Source organism: Saimiri boliviensis, chromosome 11 (assembly GCF_048565385.1).
Source record: "Saimiri boliviensis isolate mSaiBol1 chromosome 11, mSaiBol1.pri, whole genome shotgun sequence".
Lineage (NCBI taxonomy): Eukaryota > Metazoa > Chordata > Mammalia > Primates > Cebidae > Saimiri > Saimiri boliviensis.
The window spans coordinates 35,913,273-35,930,537 of record NC_133459.1 but is presented as its reverse complement, the minus strand read 5'-3'; the positions used below and the strand labels follow the sequence as shown (position 1 = coordinate 35,930,537).

At 41.0% G+C, this 17,265-nt stretch overlaps 1 pseudogene; it reads left to right on the top strand.

Moving 5' to 3' along the window:
• The first annotated feature begins 9,939 nt into the window (after positions 1-9,939).
• On the top strand, positions 9,940-11,184 carry LOC101032562 (large ribosomal subunit protein uL5-like; annotated as a pseudogene).
• The last annotated feature ends 6,081 nt before the right edge of the window (positions 11,185-17,265 follow it).

The following is a 17,265-nucleotide window of genomic DNA, read 5'->3' as shown; positions in this document are numbered from 1 at the left end:
CTGTTGTATGTATTGACAGTTTTTTTAAAAAAATTTCTAAGTAGTATTCCATGATACACCACAGCTTGTTTAACCATTTATAGATTGTAGGACATTTTTGGTTGTGTCCAGTTTCTGGCTATTACAAATAAACTTGCTATGAACACTAGGTACAAGTTTTTGTATGGACAAAAACCACATTTTAAAAATGTATTCATTCATTGATGAGCACTGTAATTGTTTCCATATCTTGGTTATTACTGCAATAAACACAGGAGTGCAGATACCTTTTCAACATCCTGATTTCATTCCCTTTGGGTGTATCACCAGAAGTGAGATTGTTGGATTTTCTTACTCCACTTATGTTGCTATAAAGGAGTACCAGAGACTGAGTAATTTATAAAGAAAGGAGATTTATTTGGCTCAAAGTTTTGCAGGCTGTATTTCTCTGAGACAAATGCCCAGGAATATGATTGCTGCATAAATGGTAAGTATACGCTTAATGTTTTAAGAAGCTGCCAAACTATTTTTCACAATGGCTGTGCCATTTTGCCTTCTTACCAGTAATGTGAGAGAAATCCAGCTTCAGTGCTGAATTTGGTTGTTGGTATTGACACTATATATATATATATTTTGGTATTGTCTCTATTCATTTTTCATATTGTTACTATTTTGTAATTTAACTCTCCTAATAGATTGTATGTTAGGTTTAAAATATCCCTTCAAGATTAATAGTTACACAAAGCTATTGCTCCAGGTTTTTCTGAAATGGAGATGCTAGTTTAGGCTCAATTGTAGTTCACAACAATAAAACTCATATTTTAAATAAACTTTAAAAAGCCATCCTGCCCATCCACCAATTGCTGCTACGTTGCGTTGGCATCCTCATTCTCAAATCTTTGTGGGAAACTTCGGTGACTAGAATAAAGATACGACACCCTTGATACCTTAGAGTTCTGAGTTTTCATCAATATGTGGGTGGCATTTTCCTACTAATTTCAAATTTTACTTCAGATTTCCTAGTTTAACTACTGATCCATGGTCCCACTTGAACATGTAATTTAAAAATAATTGCATTATGAAGTGATATAAGAATAATGAAACCCAGACCATAAGATGCCAGCAATCCATTGTAGCCAGAAGTTGAAATAAGCCTATTTTTCACGTTTTGTAAATAAAATATTTAATGAAGTGCGTTTTTGTTAGGACTGAGTAATTCGTACAAGAAACTTTTTTTGCTTCTAAAAGAAAAGATGATATGTTGATATGTTTACTTTCAAAAATCTAGGTCTGCATTTTTCTGTGACCTCTGTGGAAATTCCACCCTACCGTTTTTTTAGTCTGGTGGCCTGGCCTAGCCATGTGGGCAGCAATGTCACTGTCATTCGTGCCTTCTGCAATCTTAGCACATTCTCTGATCACTGGCTCTAATCTTAGTTCTAACTATACTGTTAATACAACTGAGCTCCAGGAAACACAAAAGTATTTCTTTTGTTTACGTATCAAAAAGGTTTAAGAAAACTCCAGTTGAAATAATGGATTGACCATACACCTTTATCTTTTTTCTTCTCATTTCAAAACAACTAATGAAATAATTTAAAAAATGAATAAAATAGTCATGAACTCACAAGGACAAAACTCTAATGATACTTTCTTTTGCTGTGCAGAAACTCTTAAGTTTAATTAGATCCCATTTGTCTATTTTGGCTTTTGTTGCCATTGCTTTTGGTATTTTAGTCATGAAGTCCTTTCCTATGCCTATGTCCTGAATGGTATTGCTTAGGTTTTCTTCTAGGGTTTTTGTGGTGTTAGGTCTTATGTTTAAATCTTTAATCTATCCTTGGTTAATTTTTGTGTAAGGTGTAAGGAAGGGATCCAGCCTTGCATCCCAGGGATGAGGCTGACTTGATCATGATGGATAAGCTTTTTGATGTGCTGTTGGATTTGGTTTGCCAGTATTTTATTGAGGATTTTCACATCAGTGTTCGTCATGGATATTGGCTTTTTGAAGACTGTCCTTATTGTGTGTTCTTGACACCTTTGTCAAAAATCAATTGACAGGCCAGGTGTGGTGACTCATGCCTGTAATCCTACCATTTTGGGAGGCCAAGGCAAGAGGATCACTTGAGCTCAGGTGTTTGAAACTAGCCTGGACAACACAGCTGGACCTCATCTCTATTTAGGGACAAAAAACCCCACAGAGATAATATAGGGAAAAGAAAAAACTTCCAAAATAACTACCACGCCAATTCTAATAAATATTCTCAGAGGGCTATAAGAAAGTATTACATCTATAAAATAAGAGCGAGATGTATAATGAGCTTGTGGAAATAAAAATGATAGCCAAACTTTAAAAATGGATGGAAGACAAAGTCAAGGAAATATGATATAAAGCAGAAAAAAGATAAAGAGTTGAAAAATATAAGAATAATGAGGAGAGACATAGAGAATACAACCTAGAAATTCCACATCTGAATAAGAAGATTCCAGAGAGGAGTTAATGAAGAAAGAAGGAAAGAAAGAAAGAAAGAAAGAAAGAAAGAAAGAAAGAAAGAAAGAAAGAAAGAAAGAAGGAAGACTGGAAACATGGGGACAGAAACAGAGGAAATAATCTAAAACTTTTCTTTTTCAAAAATGAAGAACACCAACCAGGCTATGTACTGAAAGGCCCATAGTGGACACATCTCAATGAGAATGAAAAAGAGCCACATTGATGTATATCATAGAGAGGATTTAAAATCCAGAATTAGGTCCCCTAAAAGCTCCCAAAGAGCAAAATAATGCAAAAGATGCCACACAAAAGAATAGAATTAGAAAAACACCAGACTTCTCAGCAGCAACACTGGATATGAGAAAGCAATTGAGTAATAGCATCAAAAGTCTTACAGAACATAATTTTCAACTTATAATTGTACACCCTGCCAGGTTAATAGTCAAGTGTGAGGTTCAAGTTATGACATCTTCATTCATTCATAGACAATTTGGCACTCTTTCATAGAAAGCTTTGAGAAAATGTTCCAGTAAATCCTGAGTAACCTAAAAAAGGAGAAAGCATGGGATCCAGGAAAAGGTGGATTTAACTCAGGAGAAAGGTGAAGAGAAGGTTCAGTCTGACAGCTCAGAGGCCACCAGGGGAGCATGAAGGAGGTTGGAGATAAGTATGTGGAAAGAATTAAGGATATGTATGTGGAAAATTTTGCAAGTAAAATAATAATTAGTTTTTTAAGCCCACCAGAGTCCTGCACATGAAGGAAATTGTAATCATACACTACTTAACTCTGCAGTAAAAGCACAAATAATTTGTTGTGTATTATACTGATATAAACCTTTATGTTGGTGGGGAACCTTGTCTTTGCAAGTAACTAAAAACTCACAGTGGCTTAAACCATAAAGGAAGTTACAGGATTTCTGTTACATACTTGACAGAAGGCAGTTTAGCCTACAGATGAGGTTTGATTCAGGGACCGTCTAAAATCTTTTAATTTCTCCTCTTGGCCTTCTGCCGTATCTATTTAAAGTAAGACTGGCTTTCCCCCAGGTTGCAAGGTGGCTTCCAGCACTTGACTTTAATTTTCCTCAATCATGTCCATCGGAGAAAGAATATTTCTCTAGTTTTGCAGAAGAACAAGGAAATGCATGCTCACACCTTCCTCCAGCAGACTTCTCATTGGTTGATGTTAGGTACCTGCCTTTTCTTGAACCAGTCACTATAGCTTGAGGGATGGGGTTCAGCCAATCAGAACCCACCTTTGTAGCTGGAGATGGGGTCAGCTTTTCAAGAAAGTGTCCACTGACTAGGGAAATGGGTGGGTGTCCATTCCAAATGGGAATCAAGGCACAGTTCCAATAGGAAAGAGAATGGATGTTACTGGCTACCAACCAGTCAATGTCTATTTACAACATAAATTATTTAACTAAAAGTAGTAGTGAAATTTGTAAGAGGCAGTGCAAACTGGGAGAATGAAAGAGCCAAACCCATATCCATCATAATTCAAAATAAATAGAGAAAGTCAAATGCATGGATCAATAAACAGCAGTTTAAGCATATTATTTGGAAATATGGAGCTAACGAGCAGAAAAGTTCTAAAGAATGATAAATAATTACCTCAGGGGAAGGCAGGCTGGGGGGATAGGTGGGATAGGGCAGGACATGATGCTTTTTCATGAGAAGTTTTTTATATGATTACATCTTAAAACTGTGTTCATGAATTACTTTGATGAAAACTTTTAAAAAAGTAAACTCCAATCTTTCATGAGAAAGAAATCATGAAATTAGATGAAATGGAAAAGCAGACGGCTGATGATTCTGCCTTGTGGGAAAGCTGCATAAAAAACTCCAAAATGGCATGCACTCTGCCCCCAGGCCATTGTGTTAGTTAAATCCACAGGCCATGAATATGAGGCCTTCTGTGGCTCCACGTATGCCCCAGCACACGGCTCCATTCCCCCGGCGAGTAGGAAAAGTGTGTTCCAGTTTGAGAGGCATAGCTTAAGACACATCAGCGGAAGGAGTCTGAAGTACTTTAAAGAGAGAAAAGTCAAACATTTCCCAGAAACACCAAAGCCAAGGCCCCCTTGACCAAAACACAATGGAATGATAGATGAGGTTCAAAAGTTGTGGGATTTGGGGTGCTGTCAAGAGGCTGGCCCTGGCTCTTCTTCTTTCCTCATAGGTCAGCTTTTCAAGAGGTCAGCTAATATTCTTTCCACATAGGTCAGCTAATACTCAGTGTCTTTCCTCTTGCCACAGTCTCGCTGCTAATGTTGCTGCTCCTCTCCTCTCCTTGGACCACAAATGCTGCCTCCAGCGGCCCCCCCAAAGGCCTTTCCTCTAGTTTGCCTCCCTAACCTGATCCCAAACCGCCCATTCCTCCAGGCATCCTGTACCTCGCAGGGAATCACTGTGTACAAAAGCATCTCTGGGGCACAGGGCGCAAATATAGGATGTCCCCCTTGGGGAAATAGGTACAAAAAAAACAGACCACAGAGAGAATGTGGCTTAGACAATGCAGGTCCTTCTCAGCTGCCGGGACTGGAGCAGAAAGGCGGACCCCAGTGGTGACGGATAGAAGTGGCAGGAGAAGGGGCGGTTTTCAAAACTGATGACTTCCTGTTTCTCCAAGCGGAGGTTTGTATCTTACTTGTGGGCAAATTATATCTTAAGACATAGTTTGATGAGACTTTGGTTTCACAGCTGTAAGTCGAAAACATTCTTTTCTGAAGTGGAATTTGCAGGGCAGTGAAGAATGAAACCCCTCTTCACCATGATGTTAACAGTGAGTCTCCACTTTGGGCTGAGTGAGCTGTTTGCAGTTCATGGGAAACGGAGACTGGAAATATCTTTTTCTTTCTTGCTGGACCCCACTGAAGATTGGAATGGGGATAAGGATCTACACTCATGTTGGGAAGACAGAGACAAAGCAATTCTGTGTGCACAGTGTCAGGCTGGATCCGAAAAAGAGAGAGAGAGAAGAGGAGAGCGAGAGAGAGAGAGAAGAGGAGAGAGAGAGAGAGAGAGAAGAGGAGAGAGAGAGAGAGAGAGAGAGAGAGAGAGAGAGAGCACACCAGCACTCCACCCAGCAATCCTGTTCTGTTCCCCATGCACCTTCAGTAAAATTGTGTTAAATGTTACAATCTGGTTTTTACTGTTCTCTGGGGGAATTTAGGATTGGACTTTTAAGAGAGCAGAAATAATCCAGAGAAATGCAACACAGGGATGAAGGAACAGGTTGCCCGAAAGCCAGGCAGCTGCTTGACGTTCAAGTGATGATCAGGGCTGCTTTGTGAGACACGGAAGCATTCCTTGAGGGAAACCTGATAAAGAGCCAGGCTTTCTTTCAGATAAGCCATTTGGGGACTTGGATTATCACTAGCTTCTAAGGAGAAGGTTGATTTTGGAAGGCTGTAGAACTTGGGGTCCTGGAGAGCTTTTTTAGACACTGAGTAAAGTTCTGGTGCTAACTCTATGGTCTTAGCCATTTATTACTGTAGTTTTGGCTTCTCCAAGCCCTTATCAGAGAAACAGTGAATGAAGGATCTCAAAGATCACAGCCAAAACAAATGCCAGCTAACTACACTGAAATCCACACTGCAACTGGACACGTTCACTCAGACAGTTCAAACTGGGCAATTCCCATGAGCTCATGCCTCATTCCTAATATTTCAGCTGAAATCTCACACCTGTCAGAGCTTCCAATTCCTCATTCATATTACATTCACTAACTTCCATCTTAAATTAGTACAAACGATTTTCATGAATTCCTAGGGAAATCTTGGAGTCCTTTTTTAAGGAAAAAAATACAGAAACAGGAAACACAGGGAATTATAGACTAGCAATTCTTTCTTATTTCTAACCTCCATCCTAAATTACTACAAGCAATTCTCATACATTCCTGGGGGAAATCTTGGAATCCTTTTTTAAGAAAAAAAAAATACAGAAACAGAAAACAGAGAATTGTAGACCAGCAACCCTTCCTTATTTCTAAATAAATTTTGCTTCAGTTGGAATATTAGATTCTTTTCAGGAGCCACACATTCAATGCCTATGTTGGAACTTTGCATTCTGTGTTGACAGCACACCCCATCCCAGAACACTAGGTAAAATATTTAGTTATTGATGAAAATTTAAATCCTACAGAAATAACCAAACTCAGACAAAAATTTTGACTCAAATTATTACCATAAAACAAGAAAATTCCTAAACAAAGGATTATGCCCAATTAGAATTATATTCATGGAGCTTCAAATTTGTGTTCCCAGTTTTACTTATTGATTCCCCCCGAGTTTTCAGAACTTCACTAGCTGACAGAGTGCTGGCCCCAAAGTGGGCTAAATTTTCAGGGAAGTGGTCCCAGCCACCTGGAGCCCTCACAGCCGGGAGCCCTTTCCTGGTGGCTTCTGAGCAGCTGCTCTGAGCTGTCCAGGAAGCGGTTCCTCTCCGCGTGCTGGGAGCCCCTTGCAGATGGTGCTTTCTCTTTCCCTCTCTTGGTTAGAGCAGAGAGTTTCTCTGAGGTTACCAGCTCTCTGCAGCTGTCCTTTGGAATTTGGTCTCTCTCTTTTTTTTCTCTCTGGCTTTCCAGGCTACAAACTCCCAGCTCTTCCCTGTGGCCCCCAAGTTGATCAGTCCTTTGTCCAGGTATTTGGTGAGAGGTGAGAGAGTATAATGCTTGAGCAGTGCCTTTGGTGTTACAGAGCTTCATCAGATCCTAACTCAAGTGCTTACCCTCTGTGTGGCCTTGTACAAGTGATTCCAATTGGGATCTGAAATATGGTGGTAGTACAGCCCTAGCTTGTGGGATTGTGGTGACGATCAATGAGATGATACATGCACAGCACTTGGCACGGTGCCTGGCACATGTTAGAAATCCAGTAAGTGGTAGCTATTAATATCCCTTCCTACTTGCAAATAAGGAAAGGCAAAATTGCTTATTTGAGTCTAAAATAGAAAATCAGTATTTTTTTTTTTTTTTTTTTTTGACAGAGTATTGCTCTGTCACCAGGCTGGAAGGCAGTGGCACGATCTCAGCTCACTGCAACCTCCGCCTCCCAGGTTCAAAGTGATCCTCCTGACTCAGCCTCCCCAGTACCTGGGATTATAGGCACACACCACCATGCCCAGCTAATTTTTGTATTTTTAGTAAAGACGAGGTTTTGCCATGTTGGCTAGGCTAGTCTTGGACTTCTGATATCAATGGATCTGTGTACCTTGGCCTCCCAAAGTGCTGGGATTACAGGCGTGAGCCACCACACCCAGCCAGAAAGTCAGTACTTTCCTATAAAGTCAATTCATAGCAGCAGTTGTTAGACCAAGGCCCTGATAGTTCTTATTTTTTGGTTTGCCCTAGAGCAGCAGCAGAATAAATAAACAAGACTGAATTAAGAATCCAACAACTCCTAGTTAATTAATAACTAAGGTATTCTTTGAAGTAGGCCTGAAGGGCAAAGTAAACATTTGTCCGGCAGATGAGGGACCAGCCAGGATGGCCAAGGCATGACTGGTGTCCCGTCACTCCCTTCACCCCAACCCCAGCTGCCTCTTCCCTGCCTGTGGCAGACATTATCAATCTGAGCATCTCATCTTGTTGAGCCTGGATTCGGCTTTGTGATAGTTTTCTTTCCTTTTTTTTTTTTTCTTTTCTGTACGAAAGTGTTTGAAAACAAATTCCAGATAGCGTGTCCTGCCACTCTTGCAGCATATATCTCTAAAAAATGTGGATGTTTTCTTATGCAACAGTAGTGATATTATCACACCCAACAAAATTAACAATAAATCCTTTCTATTATCTAATACCCAGTCCTAATCAAATTTCCCTGACCGTCTCAAAATATTTAAGATCATGTTCAACACAGCTGTGGAGCCCCTCTACCCACGGTCAGAGGTTTAAGCAGGAGAAATGGCATTTTCAGATGCATGAGTTGGAAGCGTCTACAGGCTGTCCTTTGGGAAATGGACTAAAGGGCGCCTCCTACCTCAGCATAACTTGGTAACTTCAAGGGCTTCTTCCTAGATGGGGCATTCCTTTCTCAGAGTTCTAGTCCCCTGAATAAAGATCCAGGAAGCAAAAGGACCCTCCTGCAAACAGGACTCTGGGACTCAGGGTTGCAGGGTTTTCCTGGGGTGACGCCAGCAGATAGAGCTCTGCCCTGCACAGCAGTGAGCGGGTGGATGATACAAATAGAGTAGTTAAGGGCGCCTCAGCCTCCAGGGAGATGCTAATTCTACCCTGGAGGACTGGCCATGGGAGCTAGACCTCTCCCCGGCTGGTCAGGTCATCTGTCCCCTCTGCACCCTGCGGAGTAGGCACCCAGCGTGCTTTGGAATCAACTGCCAATCTGCTTCCAGGGAATGGCATAGATTTTCTATTTCCCGTGCATGTCTACAAGGAAATTGGAGGCTCAATTTCAGGATGCCTAGGCCTGCACAAAGGCAGTGATGATGGCTATTGTCTGGAAAATGGCTCATTGCGGCGATGGGGTTGGGGGGGCAGCAAATGAAGAGTCTTTGATCAATGACTGTGCATTCCTTTCTCAGGGAGCTGAGATTGTGCTCTGGCAGACAAAAGGCTGATTTAGTGCAGGACACACTGAAGTCCAGAGAGAGGGGGATGTCCTTGCAGGAAACAGAAGAGGATTTCGACCAAGATCTCATGGTCCTCAGGGGTCCTGCTGCCCAGCTACTGAGCCTGACAGACAGGTCAGGAGCTCTGATGGCAGGGCAGAAACAGGGCTAGGGCAGCCCAGCAAGGAGTTGCAGGAGTTATTAGAAAACTTTGGGATGGTAAAAGAGGCCTGAGGGTTTGTATTTTTGATCTCATGCTCTTTATGACATTGCCTTAGCTTTTCTAGGGAAAATAGAAAATGGATCGCTCTCTCCTTTTTTCCATTCCCTTCTATTCTTCCCTCATTCACTCATTTATTCACTCCTTTATCCAATGACCAATTATCAAGGGTGCTCCGACATGTCAGCGACTGTATCCAAGGCTTAGGATAAGATGATGAAAAAGACAGACATGCTTCCTGTTCTCATGGGATTTATAGACCCAGGGTGAGACAGACACTAAATCATGAACACACAGATAGATGCGATGATTACAAATCGTAGTTAAATATTATGAAGAAAGTAATGGTGCCGAAACAGGAAATTGGATCGTCTATGACTTGCTCCCTCCCATGTGTTGTCTACCAGCCTATGGAGAGGGTTGAGCACTATCTGACACCTACCTTGCTTATCTCTCACCTGCAACTATTGATTCTGTCCTGACCCAACCGCTGGCTCCTCCGTGGTATCAGGCAGGAGAGATTTGAGAGCTCTGGCCCAACTCTCTAAGACTGTTGTCAATTCAGTGGCTGATTAGGCCTTGACCTTAAGCCCCAGACTTATTCCTGAGCTAGATAGCCTGTCTAAAAAAACCCAAAAAACGAAACAAAACAAAACAAACAAACAAACATACAAACAAAACTTCTACAGACGTATATTTTATTTTTTATCAAGATAAAGCTCTTCCTGTTCTCCATCATGGTGGATCAAGATGAAGAGGAGAACTCCCTGCTGGAACTTCGCATCCACAGCTCTGTCTCAACATCTGTTCTGGGAAGAGTAGAGACAGACTGACCTGAGCAGCCAGGGTGTTGGAGCAGCTCACAGGGCAGACCCCCGTGTTTTCCAAAGGGAGATACACTGTCAGATCCTTTGGCATCCAGAGAAATGAAAAGATTGCTCTCCACTGCACAGTTTGAGTGGCCAAGGCAGAAGAAATCTTGGAGAAGGGTCTAAATGTGCGGGAGTATGAGTTAAGAAAAAAACGACTTCTCAGAGACTGGAAACTTTGGTTTGGGATCCAGGAACACATTGATCTGAGTATCGAATATGACCCAAGCTTTGGTATGTATGGCCTGGGCTTCTTCTTTTTTTTTTTTTTTAAATTATACTTTAAGCTCTGGGGTATACATGCAGATCATGCAGGATTGTTACATAGGTATACACGTGCCATGGTGGTTTACTGCATCCATCCCCCTCCCCCCGTGTTATCTACATTACGTATTTCTCCTAATGTTGTCCTTCCCCAATCCTCCACCCCCTGTTATCCCTCCTCTAGCTCTCCCAACCCACAACAGGCCCCGGTGTGTGATGTTCCCCTCCCTGTGTCCATATGTTCTCATTGTTCAACATCCACTTATGAGTGAGAACATGCGGTGTTTGGTTTTCTGTGCTTGTGTTTATTTGCTGAGAATGATGGTTTCCAGCTTCATCCGTGTCCCTGCAAAGGACATGAACTCATCCCTTTTTATGGCTGCATAGCATTTCATGATGTATATGTGCCACATTTTACTTATCCAGTCTATTCATTGATGGGCATTTAGGTTGGTTCCAAGTCTTTGCTATTGTAAACAGTGCCCCATTGAACATACATGTGCATGTGTCTTTACAATAGAACGATTTATAATCCTTTGGGTATATACCCAGTAATGGGATTGCTGGGTCAAATGGTATTTCTATTTCTACATCCTTGAGGAATCGCCACACTGTCTTCCACAACGGTTGAACTAATTTACACTCCCTTATGGCCTGGACTTCTATGTGATGCTGGGTAAGCAGACAAGAATCACAGGACAGGCTGCATTGGGGCCAAACACAGAATCAGAAAAGATGAGGCAATGCTCTGGTTCCAGCAGAAGTATGATGGAATCACCCTTCCTGCCAAATAAATTCCCATTTCTATTCAAAAGGCCAAAAAAAAAAAAAAGTTCTCAGTGAAAAACAAACCCAAAAACTTCTACATGTGTGTAGTTCATTTTTTATCAAGATAAAACTCTTCCTGTTCTCCATCATGGTGGATCAAGGTAAAAAGAAGAACCCCATGCCGGAACTTTGCATCCACAAGATAGAAATTACATGACGTGAAGCACACAGGTCTTGTTCTGTCTGTTTTTCGTCATCGTTTTGAAACTCTGTTATTAGATACACATGCATTTAGGATTGTTCTGTCTTCTTGGTTAATTGACTCCTTTCTCATGTGAAATGCCCCTTCTTACCTCTAGTAATAGTTCTTGTGTTGAATCTACTGTGTCTTTCACAACATATCTTCTTTTCATCCTTTTATTTTTAACCTCTCTGTACTTTTACATCTAAAGTGGGTATCTTATAAACAGGATACAGCTGAGTATTATTCCTTTAAATCATCAATTTTTGCCTTTTAATTGGAGTGTTTAGTTCACTTAACATTTAACGTAATTATTGATTTGGTTGGGTCGAAATGCACCATTTTGCTATTTGATATCTATTTTTTCTTTTCTTCTTTTCTGACCTCTTTAAATCATGGGAATTTCTAACATTCTATTTTTTATCTCATCTACTAGCTTTTTATCTACATCTGTTTTAGATGGTTACTCTAGGAATTGCAATATGCATTCTTAAATTAACGAAGTCTATCTTGAATTAATATTATTCCACTTCACATACAATGTGAGACTCTTACAACAATATACTTCCATTTCCTCCCTCCTTTGCTCTATTTTTGACATTTATTTTATTTTTACATATATTAACTCCCACAATGCAATGCTATTATTTTTGCTCTAAACAGTCATTTTTCTTTTAAATAAGTTAAAAATTAAGGAAAAAGTATTTTACATTTACTCATGTATATTACCATTTTTGGTGTTCTTTGTTCCTTGATGAGGATCTTAGCTTCCATCTGGTACCATTCTTCTTTAGCTTGGTGATGAATTCTCTCAGCTTTTATTTATTTCAGAATTTGTCTATTTCATCTTCATTTTTGAATGATTTCTGAATACAGACTTAGAGTGATGGGCTATTTTTCTTTTAGCACTTTAAGATCTCCATTGCCTTCTGACTTGCATTGTATTTAATGGTAAATCAATGATCTTTCTTACCTTTTTCATTCCCCTACCTACATGCATCTTTTTTTGGTCTGTTTTGGGATTTTCTCTTTTACTTTGTTTTTCAGAAATGTTATTATTGTTTTGGTGATGGTGGTAAAGGCAGAGGCGGGTGTGTGTGTGTTTGTGTGTGTGTGTGTGTGTTTATATTGCTGGGATTTGCTAAGCTTCTGGATTTGTGGGTTGACATTATCATCACATTTGAAACATTTTAAGTCTTTAAAAAAATTGGTAGACTTTGCTTTTTAGAGAAGATATAGGTTCACAGTGAAATTGAATGGAAAGCACACACTTCCCATACACCCCTTCACCTCTCACACATATAGCCTCCCCACCATCAACATCCCACATCAGTGTGGTTCATTTATTACAACCACTGAACCAACATCAACACATTATTATCAACCAAAGTCCATAGTGTACAATAGAGTTCACTCTTGGTGTTACACATTCTATAGGTTTTGACAACTATGTAGTGACATGTGTCCATCATTCCAGCATCATATGAAATAATTTTCCTGCTCAGAACATCTTCTGTGCTCCATATTCATTCCTGTTTCTTTCTCCCTTGAATTCCTGGCAACCACTGATCTTTTTACTGTCTTCATATTTAATCTTTTCTGGAATGTCATATAGTTGAAATCATATACAATTTTCAGTTTGTTTTCTTTTACTTAGCAATATGCCTTTAAGGTTTGCCCATGTCTTCTCAGGGCTTAATAGCTTATTTCCTTTTAGGGATAAATAATATCCTATTGTATGGATGGTGCCACAGTGTGTTTACTTATTCATTTATTAAAGGACATCTCATTTGCGTCCAAGTTTTGGCAACTATAAATGAAATTGCTGTAAACATTCCTGTGCAGGTTTTTGAGTGGAAATAAATCTTCAACTCATTTGGGTAAATCCTGAGGGGAGTGACTGCTGGATTGCATAGTCAGGGTATATTTAGTTTTATTAAAAAACAAAAGAAACTGCCAAACTGTCATCCAAAGTGACTGTACCATCTGCATACCCACCAATAATGGATGAGGCATTCCTGTTGTTTGCATTTGGTGTTGTCAGTGTTTTAAATTTTGGCCATTCTAATAGATATCTAGTAGTGATATCTCATTGTTTTCATTCATAATCCCCTAATGATGTATGGTATTGAGCATTTTTCATATGCTTATTTGTCATCTGTATGTCATTTATGAAAGCCCATCTTTCATATGGTTATTTGCCATCTGTATTAAGTATCTATTCAGGGCCAGGTGCGGTGGCTCAAGCCTGTAATCCCAGCCTTTTGGGAGGCCAAGGTGGGTGGATCATGAGGTCAAGAGATCAAGACCATCCTGGTCAACATGGTGAAACCCCGTCCCTACTAAAAATATTTTTAAAAAAATTAGCTGGGCATGGTGGCATGTGCCTGTAATCCCAGCTACTCAGGAGGCTGAGGCAGGAGAATTGCCTGAACCCAGGAGGCGGAGGTTGCGGTGAGCCGAGATCGCGCCATTGTACTCCAGCCTGGGTAAAAAGAGTGAAACTCCGTCTCAAAAAAAAAATTAATAATAATAATATCTATTCAGATATTTTTCTCACTTTAAATTGAGTTGCTTATTTTCTGAATTGAGTTTCAATAATTCTTCGCATATTTTGAACAGTCCTGTATCAAATACGTCTTTTGTGAATATTTTTTCCAGTCCGTGGCTTTTCTTTTCATTCTCTTGACTGTCATTATTTCTTTCAAAATGTTTTCTGCCCTGTTCTCTCTCCTTTTTTTGTTTGAGCTCTAATTTCATTTATGCTATAATCCTTGGTATTGTCCCACAGGTCACTGATATTCTGTTCCTTTTTCTCTGTGTACTTTAGTTTTCATGGTTTCACAGGTTGTTTTCAAATTCACCGCTCTTAGTTTCCAGTCTATTGTTAAGCTCATCTAGTTAATTTTTCATTCCAGGTATTGCATTTTTCAGTTCTGTGATTTTTATTTGATTCATTTCATAGTTTACATTTCTCCGTTGAGGTCCCCCATGGTTCACTCCTTTCATACATATTTTCCTTTAAATACTTAAACATATTTATAACAGACGTTTTAAAGTTTTTTACTGCTAATTCTAACACCCATATCACCTCTAGGTAAATTTTTCTTCTGGTTATAGGTTATATTTCCCTATTTTGCATTTTTGGTATTTAAAAAATTATATGCTGGACAATGTGAATGCTGTGTTATGGAGATACAAATTTTTTATTGTCCTCTTTTAAAGAGTATAGTGTTTTTGTTGCGGTAGGCAGTTAATTTGCTGGTGAGTCAGCTTGGCTCTGTCATGGATAAATTTTAGGCTTTCTTAGGGTGACCATAGAGTGGTCCTGAATGCAGAGGCTTCTTGGAGTCTGCTGAATGCCTAGAGTATTCAGCAAGATCTCCACTCTGGCTGTCATAACTTCACTATCTCCCAGCACTATGTGGCCTCGATAAAGTAGTATGGTTCGCTGCAGGCCAGGAGCTGTTCTCTGCCAGGTAGTACAGTCTCACCTTGTCCATGTACGGCTTAGTATCACGGCAAATACTAGATACATTCCTGGTGCTCCTTCTCTGTGCGTCTTCCAACTGTCCTGCAACCTGCGCCACAAATTCCAGCTGTCTTACACTCTCCTCTGATTCCTTCTAGCACTGAGACCTCTTTTCTCTCTTTCCAAATCTGTGTTCCAGGTTTGGAAAGGGCCCACTGGCAGGAAGCTGGGATGAATGTCAAACTCACCTCCTGTGTTTCCCTTTCTCAAGGATCACAGCCAGTCAGGAGTTAGAATCTTGCAGACCTAAGTATAAGAGTAAACCATGAAATCTTCTTGTAGCTCCCCTTCCCTTTCCCCCCACTGCTGCCCTTGGCTGTCCTGTGGCCATTCTCCTCGGGGGTGGGGAGGTAGGAGAGGAGCAGGGGATCAATAGGGGAGCCCAGAGAAGGCAGTCAGGGCATTGCCTGCTACATTATGTTTATACCTCCCCAGGGGAGCCCAAAGAGGGAGGCAGCTGGGTCCTATTGAGCTTGTTGAAGAGGCAGGGAGGGAGGGGCTGCTGGGGAGTGCAATTAGCCGATGGTTTCAGACTGATGAAGTGGATAATGAGAGGTGCTAGGAGAGATTTTTTCTGCTAAAAAGAAAAAAAAAAAAAACAGGGAGAGAGACTTTGCACATTAACATGCTCAGGCCTGACTCATCAGCAACCCACTCCCTGCTGAGAGGCCAGGGACTGGGGGCACCTCCTTCCCAGGCAGCTTCTTGGGGATTGTCGTCACCATCCTCAAATTCACTAACATTCACCAAGCTCACGTGGGCCAGGCCCTATGCCAGCCATCTTCGTGTGCTTTCCCTCATTCAGTGCCCCTAAAACAACTCTATGAAATCAGTTTTATTATCACCCATTTTTCAGGTGAGCAAACTGAGGTGCAAGATGATGGAGCAATCCTCGGTTACATTGTTAGTAGATTGTGAAGCTGAGTTTCTTGCCTTTGTCAGACATCAGAGCCTAACAGATGCAGTCTCAGTCTTGGTGTCATGAGGCAGGTTGGTTGGGCTTTGGTGATGGTCCTTAAAAAGCTAGGAGTCTGGCCAACATGGTGAAACCCCATCTCTACTAAAAATACAAATATTAGCCGGGCATGGTGGTGGGCGCATGTAATCCCAGCTACTTGGGAGGTTGAGGCAGGAGAATCTCTTGAACCAGAGAGGTGGAGGTTGCAGTGAGCTGAGATTGTGCCATTGTACTCCAGCCTGGGCAACAGAGCAAGACCCTGTTTCAAAAAAAAAAAAAAAAAAAAAAAAAAAGAGGGAACAACACATCTCCCAGAACCCACTCTGTGAGAGGCTCTGTGCTCAGCTCTGAACCAGATGCATTACATTTCTTCACTTTACCTTTGCTTTGTTTTCCCATCATTCCTGATAATATGTATTGGGGAAAGTACTACTATTTAACGATTTTACCCCCATTTAAAAGCCCCATGGCTGAAGTGATCTCACCTTTTTTAAAATCCCTAAAGTGTCCCACCAGCTCTCTCTCTTACTCCAGGTGAGACTGTCTGACATTGTGCAAAGAACTTGCCAAAACCACATGAGTGAAGAGGAAATACTACTCACCTGCTGTGTGACTTTGGGCTGGCGCTTACTTCTCTGGGCTTTCTTCCATCTGTTGAGTGGAGACTGTAGAGGTACCCGCCTTGGAGTTCATCTGTAAGGCTTAAATGAGGCCACGCCCATTATGGCAGCTGTAGGTGGGAGTCATTCTCTCACCGATACACCAGGGCCCAGCCCTGTAATGCATAGCAGTCCCCTCCTCTTCTCCTGGGCTCTGACTGCTGGGAGTTCCTCTCCTTTTCTCTCTACCCTTCTACATGTAAGTGCCAAATTTGAGGTCCCCTGAGAAGTTTCCACATGTCTCCCCACCCCGCTAGTTAACCTCTCCATCGTACCCAGGCCATTTCCTGGAAAGATAAGAAAGATTTTGGCACCGGACAGGCCTGAGTTCCTAGCTTGACACCGCCTGCCTCTGCCTCTTGGTGATTTTAGAAGAGTCCCTGGATCACTTGAAGCCTCAGTTTTCTCATCTGTAGAATAGAATCAGAATTAAATAAGATAATGCAAGAAAAGCATTTAGCACAATGGACTCGAATCAATGTTATGAGCACTTCCGCACAGATCCCACAACTTGGCTGCAAATTGTCCACCTGGAGTTTATTTAGACCAGAGGCCAGCAAACTTCTTCTGTAGCGTGCCAGAGAATAAATATTTCAGGCCGTATAGGCTAGAAGATCTCTGTTGCAGCTACTCAGCTCTGCCTTTGTGCAAAATCAGCCATAGACAATATACAAATGGGAGAGGCTATGTTCCAGTAAAGCCTCGTTTACTAAAACA